The following is a 12500-nucleotide window of genomic DNA, read 5'->3' as shown; positions in this document are numbered from 1 at the left end:
TTTTAGAAGCACGTAACACCGCTTTTCATTTCACGCTTTGCATCGAAACGGTATAAGCACGTAAACCACACACGCTCGCTCGTATTGAACCTCCACAATATCGGTGTTCTTTCGCCTTTTTTCATAAATACCATTTTTTGCAATGAACCAATATCAGCTTAAACGTTCCTTTTTTATTTGGTTCTTCTCTCTCCTCTCATGTGTTTCAGTCATATTAAAAATTGTTGTTCCTCCAAACTCTCTCTATTCTCTCTCCTTTCACTCTCTTTGGTATTTTATTTAAGACACACCGATAAAGGTTAGCGCGTACAGTGGCGTGCTGAACGTACCGTGATAGCGCGTACAACGGACATGCTGTTCGAAAAACGAACAAGAGGAAGCACGTACAAAGGTAGCTCGCGCTAGGCATATATCGATACGAAACCTCCGTTTTTAGTCTCTCTTTTCGTCGTGGATATCGAAGAAGCGCGTAAAAGAAAATCCCGCTAAAACTCTCTCCGTGCCGGAAAGTGTGTATCCGTTGAAATTTTGGAAGCACGTACACCCGCTTTCACGCTTTACATCGAAACGGTATAAGCACGTAAACCACACACGCTCCGTATTGAACCTCCACAATATCGGTGTTCTTTCCGCCTTTTTCATAAATACCATTTTTTTGTGATGAACCAATATCAGCTTAAACGTTCCCTTTTTTTATTTGGTTCTTCTCTCATGTGTTTTTCAGTCATATTAAATTTTTGTTCCTCCAAACTCTCTCTTCTATTCTCTCCTTTCAACTCTCTTTGGTATTTTATTTAAGACACACCGATAAAGGTTAGCGCGTACAAGTGGCGTGCTGAACGTACCGTGATAGCGCGTACAACGGACATGCTGTTCGAAAAAAACAAATCGGAGCAAGCACGTACACAGAGAATTTTAGCTCGCGCTGGGCACATCGATTCTTACAAATCCACCCAAATTTTTATTTTCTCTCTCTCAAAATTTCGTGTCATAGTTACGATACACACCGTAATAATATTTTTTGTACGTATAAGCGAAAACTCGATGTAATATCGAGAAATCACCCGTACCGAAAACTCTTCACTTTGGAAGAAGTTTCCATTTCAGAAACCGTTTTTACGAGTCATAGTTACATATTATTTCGTTTCAATATCTCTGCGCTGTACGTATAGTGAAGCATTTATTTAATATTTTACTTCATCGTACCGAAAAACTCTCCGCGAAGAAGAAGTTTTCTCGCGCATCGAGAAAATATTTAGGCGTTCGAGACGCACAAAACATTAAGGGGACGTAATATCATTTCTGAATTTCGGAATAAATATTCCGTTTCAAAATTTTTTAGCCTCTCGACTGAAGGCGTTGTAACGAACAAGTTCGTTCAACACCACTATCTAATTCATTTTTAAAATAAATTTTATAAAACCTTTTTTGGCCCGTTTTAGAACGGTCGGTTTTATTCTATCCCTTTTTAATTTTTAGTAGCCTGTGCCGCTTGAGTCAGTACAACGTACACACCAAAGTGCATACGAGTCACCAGCCTCATGTTAAAGGTTCGTCGCATATGTGCCATTTGGTCTTAGACGCCGACACGCGACAATGCAGTGTGGAGAAAATCCTGCATCGATACCGAGAACACGAACAGTCGAGGCAACACGAAGTTACGCACGAGGAGCGGTGGACTAGTTCTCAACCGAGGTCATAGAATAGCCACGCGCCCGACTCTGTTCCGTCTGGTACGATCGGACCGAACGTCTCCTTATAGGTACCGAACGGCCGGCCGGATGGTCGGCGACGCCGGCCGTTACGCACGGGCGCTTACGATGCTAACGCGCGATCCGAACGTGCCAATTCGAAAGTGCGGTAAAACTTAGCGCGAAAAAATCGATTTTTCAAAAAGTTGTCAAACACGCTAAAAAGTATACGGACGATGTTTTAACAATTATTTTACGAAATTTAATGACAAAATTAATCGAAAAAAAATTTTTTTTCCTTTTCTCGCCAAAATAAATACCAAACGAATTTCTAACGTAATAAACGAGTAACAAATAACAGTATACGTCCAAATAACATACAAGAATCGAGAAAATATTTATATTTTTTCAAAAAATTGAGCAAAAATCTCTCCGCATAGTCGGTTCGGTGCCGAGTCCGAACGTACCAAAGTCCCTCCGGCATAGTCGGTTCGGTGAATCGACGACTGACAACCTATATAAAAAACGATTAAAACCTATAGAATAACGTATCACTAGAACATTTATACCATTTTGGCACGTTCGGATTCATAATTAACGAAATTATCGAAAATTTTTCATTGCGCATAGTCGGTTCGGTGAAAAGGTGACTGACAACCTATATTAAAAATGATTAAAACGTATAGAATAACGCACTACTAGAACATTTATACCATTTTGGCACGTTCGGATTCATAATTAACGAAATTATCCAAAATTTTTCGTTCCGCATAGTCGGTTCGGTGAAACGATGACTGACAACCTATATAAAAAACGATTAAAACCAATAGAATAACGTATTACTAGAACATTTATACAATTTTGGCACGTTCGGATTCATAAATAACAAAATTATTGAAAATTTTTCGTTCCGCATAGTCGGTTCGGTGGACCGTCTGATGCGAGACAATGTCCCACCGGCATAGTCGGTTCGGTGAATCGACGACTGACAACCTATATAAAAAACGATTAAAACCTATAGAATAACGTATCACTAGAACATTTATACCATTTTGGCACGTTCGGATTCATAATTAACGAAATTATCGAAAATTTTTCATTGCGCATTGTCGGTTCGATGAAAAGGTGACTGACAACCTATATTAAAAATGATTAAAACGTATAGAATAACGCACTACTAGAACATTTATACCATTTTGGCACGTTCGGATTCATAATTAACGAAATTATCCAAAATTTTTCGTTCCGCATAGTCGGTTCGGTGAAACGATGACTGACAACCTATATAAAAAACGATTAAAACCAATAGAATAACGTATTACTAGAACATTTATACAATTTTGGCACGTTCGGATTCATAAATAACAAAATTATTGAAAATTATTCGTTCCGCATAGTCGGTTCGGTGAAACGATGACTGACAACCTATATTAAAAACGATTAAAACCTATAGAATAACGTATTACTGGAACATTTATACAATTTTTGCACGTTCGGATTCATAAATAACAAAATTATTGAAAATTATTCGTTCCGCATAGTCGGTTCGGTGGGCCGTCCGAGCACGACCAAGTCCGTCCGGCATAGTCGGTTCGGTGAAACGATGACTGACAACCTATACTAAGAACGATTAAAACCAATAGAATAACGTATTACTAGAACGTTTATACAACTTTGGCACGTTCGGATTCATAAATAACAAAATTATTGAGAATTATTCGTTCCGCATAGTCGGTTCGGTGAAACGATGATTGACAACCTGTATAAAAATTGTTCATAACCGATAAAGTAACGTATTTCTAGCACCGATATACCGTTTCGGCACTTTCGGATACATAATTAACGAAATTATCGAAAATTTTTCATTCCGCATAGTCGGTTCGGTGAAACGATGACTGACAACCTATAATAAAAACGATTAAAACCTATCGAATATCGTATGACTAGAAGATTTATACCGCTTTGACACGTTCGGATTAATAAATAACAAAATTATTGAAAATTATTCGTTCCGCATAGTCGGTTCGGTGGGCCGTCCGAGCACGACCAAGTCCGTCCGGCATAGTCGGTTCGGTGAAACGATGACTGACAACCTATACTAAGAACGATTAAAACCAATAGAATAACGTATTACTAGAACGTTTATACAACTTTGGCACGTTCGGATTCATAAATAACAAAATTATTGAGAATTATTCGTTCCGCATAGTCGGTTCGGTGAAACGATGATTGACAACCTGTATAAAAATTGTTCATAACCGATAAAGTAACGTATTTCTAGCACCGATATACCGTTTCGGCACTTTCGGATACATAATTAACGAAATTATCGAAAATTTTTCATTCCGCATAGTCGGTTCGGTGAAACGATGACTGACAACCTATAATAAAAACGATTAAAACCTATCGAATATCGTATGACTAGAAGATTTATACCGCTTTGACACGTTCGGATTAATAAATAACAAAATTATTGAAAATTATTCGTTCCGCATAGTCGGTTCGGTGGGCCGTCCGAGCACGACCAAGTCCGTCCGGCATAGTCGGTTCGGTGAAACGATGACTGACAACCTATACTAAGAACGATTAAAACCAATAGAATAACGTATTACTAGAACGTTTATACAACTTTGGCACGTTCGGATTCATAAATAACAAAATTATTGAGAATTATTCGTTCCGCATAGTCGGTTCGGTGAAACGATGATTGACAACCTGTATAAAAATTGTTCATAACCGATAAAGTAACGTATTTCTAGCACCGATATACCGTTTCGGCACTTTCGGATACATAATTAACGAAATTATCGAAAATTTTTCATTCCGCATAGTCGGTTCGGTGAAACGATGACTGACAACCTATAATAAAAACGATTAAAACCTATCGAATATCGTATGACTAGAAGATTTATACCGCTTTGACACGTTCGGATTAATAAATAACAAAATTATTGAAAATTATTCGTTCCGCATAGTCGGTTCGGTGGGCCGTCCGAGCACGACCAAGTCCGTCCGGCATAGTCGGTTCGGTGAAACGATGACTGACAACCTATACTAAGAACGATTAAAACCAATAGAATAACGTATTACTAGAACGTTTATACAACTTTGGCACGTTCGGATTCATAAATAACAAAATTATTGAGAATTATTCGTTCCGCATAGTCGGTTCGGTGAAACGATGATTGACAACCTGTATAAAAATTGTTCATAACCGATAAAGTAACGTATTTCTAGCACCGATATACCGTTTCGGCACTTTCGGATACATAATTAACGAAATTATCGAAAATTTTTCATTCCGCATAGTCGGTTCGGTGAAACGATGACTGACAACCTATAATAAAAACGATTAAAACCTATCGAATATCGTATGACTAGAAGATTTATACCGCTTTGACACGTTCGGATTAATAAATAACAAAATTATTGAAAATTTTTCGTTCCGCATAGTCGGTTCGGTGGGCCGTCCGAGCACGACCAAGTCCTTCCGGCATAGTCGGTTCGGTGAAACGATGACTGACAACATATATAAAAAACGATCAAAACCTATAGAATAACGTATTGCTAGAACATTTATACCACTTTGGCACGTTCGGATTCATTATTAACGTAATTATCGAAATTTTTTCATTCCGCATTGTCGGTTCGGTGAAACGATGATTGACAACCTATATAAAAATTGCTCAAAACCAATAAAGTAACGTATATCTAGCACCGCTATACCGTTTCGGCACGTTCGGATTCATAAATGTCGAAATTAACGGAGAAACATCGTTCCGCATAGTCGGTTCGGTGAACCGATGACTGACAACGCATATAAAAAACACTTAGAATCGATGCCGTAGCCGATTTCTATTGCCGCTAGAACGTTTTGGTACGTCCGAATTCAATATCGTAGAAATCATCCACGAAACTCTGTTCCGCATAGTCGGTTCGGTGGACCGTCCGAGTGCGACCAAGTCCCTCCGGCATAGTCGGTTCGGTGGATCGGCTACTGACAACCTATTGAATTATTGCTTAGAATAGATAAAGTAACGTATTTCTAGTGTCCCTATACCGTTTTGGCACGTTCGGATGCACTATTGTAGATATTATCGATAAAACTCCGTTCCGCTTAGTCGGTTCGGTGAACCGATGACCGACAACGCATAGAAAAATCACTCAGTATCGATACTGTAACAGATTTCTATTACCGCCATAACGTTTTTGTACGTTCGAATTCAAAATGGTAGAAATTATCGACGAAACTCCGTTCCGCTTAGTCGGTTCGGTACGGAGCGCAACCGCGACGATGTCCCCCCGGCATAGTCGGTTCGGTGGATCGGCTACTGACAACCTATTGAATTAATGCTCAGAATCGATGCAGTAACGTATTTCTAGCATTCCTATACCGTTTTGGCACGTTCGGATCCACTATTGTACATATTATCGACAAAACTCCGTTCCGCTTAGTCGGTTCGGTGAACCGATGACCGACAACGCATAGAAAAATCACTCAGTATCGATACTGTAACGGATTTCTATTACCGCCATAACGTTTTTGTACGTTCGAATTCAAAATGGTAGAAATTATCGACGAAACTCCGTTCCGCTTAGTCGGTTCGGTACGGAGCGCAACCGCGACTATGTCCCCCCGGCATAGTCGGTTCAGTGGATCGGCTACTGACAACCTATTGAATTAATGCTCAGAATCGATGCAGTAACGTATTTCTAGCATTCCTATACCGTTTTGGCACGTTCGGATCCACTATTGTAGATATTATCGATAAAATTCCGTTCCGCTTAGTCGGTTCGGTGAACCGATGACTGACAACGCATAGAAGAAACACTTAGAATCGATACTGTAACGGATTTCTATTTCCCCCCATAACGTTTTTGTACGTTCGAATTCAAAATGGTAGAAATTATCGACGAAACTCCGTTCCGCTTAGTCGGTTCGGTACGGAGCGCAACCGCGACTATGTCCCCCCGGCATAGTCGGTTCGGTGGATCGGCTACTGACAACCTATTGAATTAATGCTCAGAATCGATGCAGTAACGTATTTCTAGCATTCCTATACCGTTTTGGCACGTTCGGATCCACTATTGTAGATATTATCGATAAAATTCCGTTCCGCTTAGTCGGTTCGGTGAACCGATGACTGACAACGCATAGAAGAAACACTTAGAATCGATACTGTAACGGATTTCTATTTCCCCCCATAACGTTTTTGTACGTTCGAATTCAAAATGGTAGAAATTATCGACGAAACTCCGTTCCGCTTAGTCGGTTCGGTACGGAGCGCAACCGCGACTATGTCCCCCGGGCATAGTCGGTTCGGTGGATCGGCTACTGACAACCTATTGAATTAATGCTTAGAATAGATAAAGTAACGTATTTCTAGCATTCCTGTACCAGTTTGGCACGTTCGGGTGCGCAATTGTTCGAGTTATCGACGAAACTCCGTTCCGCATAGTCGGTTCGGTGCGTCGTTTACATTTTCTAAGTCCTGGCCGCGTATTGCTTTCTCATTTCCAAAGTCCTGGCCGCGTATTGCTTTCTCATTTCCATAGTCCTGGCCGCGTATTGCTTTCTCATTTCCAAAGTCCTGGCCGCGTATTGCTTTCTCATTTCCAAAGTCCTGGCCGCGTATTGCTTTCTCATTTCCAAAGTCCTGGCCGCGTATTGCTTTCTCATTTTCAATGTCCTGGCCGCGTATTGCTTTCCGTCTTTCTAACATCCGACCGTGTAGTACTTAGCATTTTCGAAGTCTCAGCCGCGTTATGAGATTTATTTTTTTAAGTCCGCCGGCGCTCATGGCTTTATTTTTTTCTCTACGCGCGCGCGCGTGCCTTTCTATTTTTTTTCTAAGTCCAACGGCGTATTGCTTTCAAAAAATTTTCTTCGCGCTTCGCGCGAACGAGGAACAAAAAAAAAATTTTTTTTTCCTCTCCTCTCACTTACTTTCCTTGCCTTTCCCCCCCCTTCTTCACCCTTTTCTTCACACTTTCGCTCTCTATATAATATATATATTATTATGTCTAATAATATAATCAACTATTATTTATTATATTAATATTATAATATAATATAATTTATAAGTGTGATGTTAAAACCTCATTCACACTCTCAAACTTATAATTAATTTGATCTCTCCAACACTTTTATTAGGGGCCTTTCTCCTCAAATCGTAATGTTCCACTGTAACATCGTGGACATAGATACTGAGGATAGACCACGGAGAGATCATATATTTCTGACACTTCTTGTATTAGAAACTTTGCGTTTCGTTGCTTTCGCAGATGTTCGTCGTCCACATCTTGTTGTGCGAGTCGCATATCTCAACCTTCGTTCTTTAATTCTCACAAAGTTGTACGAAGTCGCGAAATAAACATGTATCTCGCATTCGTACGAGAGGTGTCTGGCCTTCCTCAGAACACCTCTCTCTTTATTAGTACGATCTAAGTATATATCTCGTGTGTCTCGTGCCGAAGTCCAGAAAAATTTCTATAAACTTTGCCTTTTTTCCATACGGCAGACACATTTTTGCTTAGGACACCTCTATTTTGCTTTGCAAAATTTTATATAACTTTATTTTGGGGACGTAATCTTAGCATGTATTATTCGATGTATTTTAACATCAGTTACTTCTCGTCATTCGCCACAGTTCTGCTTTTTACCACACTTTGGGTCCTTTTCAACCCGCGGTAACATTTGGCGGAGAGCGACGCTGCCCCATCGTCCGGCATGTTCGGACCGTCGTCTCCCATATAGATACCGAACGGCCGTCCAAATGGTCGGCGACGCCGGCTCTTACGCACTGAACCTTATAGTGAAAAAGTGCGATTTTTGCTCAACTTTTCAAAAGTCGATTTTTACTTTAAAAATTTTACGAACTTCCCAACTTACGTTGTCGTTCGTCATATTTCCATGCACCACCAATTGCCATTTCATATCATTTCTCATGGTACGAAAGTATCGAAGTAAAAATACTTAGTCTTTCGTACGAGAGAAATTTTGCCTTAGGACACCTTCACAGTTCGTGTAAAATTTCATTAATTTTACTTTGAACATAATTCTAGTTTATGTCAGATCGATGCATTTTAGCAACGATTATTCGTACTTGCCAAAGTTCCGCTTATACGTATATTGGGTCTGTTTGACCCGCGGTAACTTATGGCGGAGAACGACGCTGCCCCATCGTCCGGTATGTTCGGACCGTCGTCTCCCATATAGATACCGAACGGCCGTCCAAATGGTCGGCGACGCCGGCTCTTACGCACTGAACCTTATAGTGAAAAAGTGCGATTTTTACTCAACTTTTCAAAAGTCGATTTTTACTTTAAAAATTTTACGAACTTCCCAACTTACGTTGTCGTTCGTCATATTTCCATGCACCACCAATTGTCATTTCATATCATTTCTCATGGTACGAAAGTATCGAAGTAAAAATACTTAGTCTTTCGTACGAGAGAAATTTTGCCTTAGGACACCTTCAGTTCGTGTAAAATTTCATTAATTTTACTTTGAACATAATTCTAGTTTATGTCAGATCGATGCATTTTAGCAACGATTATTCGTACTTGCCAAAGTTCCGCTTATACGTATATTGGGTCTTTTTGACCCGCGGTAACTTTTGGCGGAGAACGACGCTGCCCCATCGTCCGGTATGTTCGGACCGTCGTCTCCCATATAGATACCGAACGGCCGGCCGGATGGTCGGCGACGCCGGCCGTTACGCACGGGCGCTTACGATGCTAACGCGCGATCCGAACGTGCCAATTCGAGAGTGCGGTAAAACTTAGCGTGAAAAAATCGATTTTCCAAAAAGTTGTAAAACACGTTTAAAATGATGATAAATGAATTCGTGTATAAAAAATTTTTTTTTTCGGTAGAAATTGAGAAAAAACCGCTCCGCATAGTCGGTTCGGTGAAACGATGACTGATAACCCATTAAAATAATGATCAGACCTGTTAGAGCATTGTATTCTTAGTACTCCTATATGGTTTTGGTACGTTCGGATTCATAAATGAGGAAGTTATTAATAATAAATCGTTCCGCATAGTCGGTTCGGTGAAACAATGACTGATAACCCATTAAAATAATGATCAGACCTGTTAGAGCATTGTATTCTTAATACTCCTATATGGTTTTGGCACGTTCGGATTCATAAATGAGGATGTTATTAATAAGAAATCGCTCCGCATAGTCGGTTCGGTGAAACAATGACTGATAACCCATTAAAATAATGATCAGACCTGTTAGAGCATTGTATTCTTAGTACTCCTATATGGTTTTGGCACGTTCGGATTCATAAATGAGGAAGTTATTAATAATAAATCGTTCCGCATAGTCGGTTCAGCGGTGAGTTCGTGCACGACTAAGTCCCACCGGCATAGTCGGTTCGGTCAAACTATGACTGACAACCCATTCCAAAAACGATTGGACTCGTTAGAGCAGTGTACTCTTAGTACTCCTATATGGTTTTGGCACGTTCGGATTCATAAATGAGGATGTTATTAATAAGAAATCGCTCCGCATAGTCGGTTCGGTGAAACAATGACTGATAACCCATTAAAATAATGATCAGACCTGTTAGAGCATTGTATTCTTAATACTCCTATATGGTTTTGGCACGTTCGGATTCATAAATGAGGATGTTATTAATAATAAATCGTTCCGCATAGTCGGTTCAGCGGTGAGTTCGTGCACGACTAAGTCCCACCGGCATAGTCGGTTCGGTCAAACTATGACTGACAACCCATTCCAAAAACGATTGGACTCGTTAGAGCAGTGTACTCTTAGTACTCCTATATGGTTTTGGCACGTTCGGATTCATAAATGAGGATGTTATTAATAAGAAATCGCTCCGCATAGTCGGTTCGGTGAAACAATGACTGATAACCCATTAAAATAATGATCAGACCTGTTAGAGCATTGTATTCTTAATACTCCTATATGGTTTTGGCACGTTCGGATTCATAAATGAGGATGTTATTAATAATAAATCGTTCCGCATAGTCGGTTCAGCGGTGAGTTCGTGCACGACTAAGTCCCACCGGCATAGTCGGTTCGGTCAAACTATGACTGACAACCCATTCCAAAAACGATTGGACTCGTTAGAGCAGTGTATTCTTAGTACTCCTATATGGTTTTGGTACGTTCGGATTCATAAATGAGGAAGTTATTAATAATAAATCGTTCCGCATAGTCGGTTCAGCGGTGAGTTCGTGCACGACTAAGTCCCACCGGCATAGTCGGTTCGGTCAAACTATGACTGACAACCCATTCCAAAAACGATTGGACTCGTTAGAGCAGTGTACTCTTAGTACTCCTATATGGTTTTGGCACGTTCGGATTCATAAATGAGGATGTTATTAATAAGAAATCGCTCCGCATAGTCGGTTCGGTGAAACAATGACTGATAACCCATTAAAATAATGATCAGACCTGTTAGAGCATTGTATTCTTAATACTCCTATATGGTTTTGGCACGTTCGGATTCATAAATGAGGATGTTATTAATAATAAATCGTTCCGCATAGTCGGTTCAGCGGTGAGTTCGTGCACGACTAAGTCCCACCGGCATAGTCGGTTCGGTCAAACTATGACTGACAACCCATTCCAAAAACGATTGGACTCGTTAGAGCAGTGTATTCTTAGTACTCCTATATGGTTTTGGTACGTTCGGATTCATAAATGAGGAAGTTATTAATAATAAATCGTTCCGCATAGTCGGTTCAGCGGTGAGTTCGTGCACGACTAAGTCCCACCGGCATAGTCGGTTCGGTCAAACTATGACTGACAACCCATTCCAAAAACGATTGGACTCGTTAGAGCAGTGTACTCTTAGTACTCCTATATGGTTTTGGCACGTTCGGATTCATAAATGAGGATGTTATTAATAAGAAATCGCTCCGCATAGTCGGTTCGGTGAAACAATGACTGATAACCCATTAAAATAATGATCAGACCTGTTAGAGCATTGTATTCTTAATACTCCTATATGGTTTTGGCACGTTCGGATTCATAAATGAGGATGTTATTAATAATAAATCGTTCCGCATAGTCGGTTCAGCGGTGAGTTCGTGCACGACTAAGTCCCACCGGCATAGTCGGTTCGGTCAAACTATGACTGACAACCCATTCCAAAAACGATTGGACTCGTTAGAGCAGTGTATTCTTAGTACTCCTATATGGTTTTGGTACGTTCGGATTCATAAATGAGGAAGTTATTAATAATAAATCGTTCCGCATAGTCGGTTCAGCGGTGAGTTCGTGCACGACTAAGTCCCACCGGCATAGTCGGTTCGGTCAAACTATGACTGACAACCCATTCCAAAAACGATTGGACTCGTTAGAGCAGTGTACTCTTAGTACTCCTATATGGTTTTGGCACGTTCGGATTCATAAATGAGGATGTTATTAATAAGAAATCGCTCCGCATAGTCGGTTCGGTGAAACAATGACTGATAACCCATTAAAATAATGATCAGACCTGTTAGAGCATTGTATTCTTAATACTCCTATATGGTTTTGGCACGTTCGGATTCATAAATGAGGATGTTATTAATAATAAATCGTTCCGCATAGTCGGTTCAGCGGTGAGTTCGTGCACGACTAAGTCCCACCGGCATAGTCGGTTCGGTCAAACTATGACTGACAACCCATTCCAAAAACGATTGGACTCGTTAGAGCAGTATACTCTTAGTACTCCTATATGGTTTTGGCACGTTCGGATTCATAAATGAGGATGTTATTAATAAGAAATCGCTCCGCATAGTCGGTTCGGTGAAACAATGACTGATAACCCATTAAAATAATG

This window comes from Megachile rotundata, unplaced genomic scaffold, assembly GCF_050947335.1.
Source record: "Megachile rotundata isolate GNS110a unplaced genomic scaffold, iyMegRotu1 scaffold0694, whole genome shotgun sequence".
NCBI classification, from domain to species: domain Eukaryota; kingdom Metazoa; phylum Arthropoda; class Insecta; order Hymenoptera; family Megachilidae; genus Megachile; species Megachile rotundata.
Note: the sequence above shows the minus strand (reverse complement) of the source record.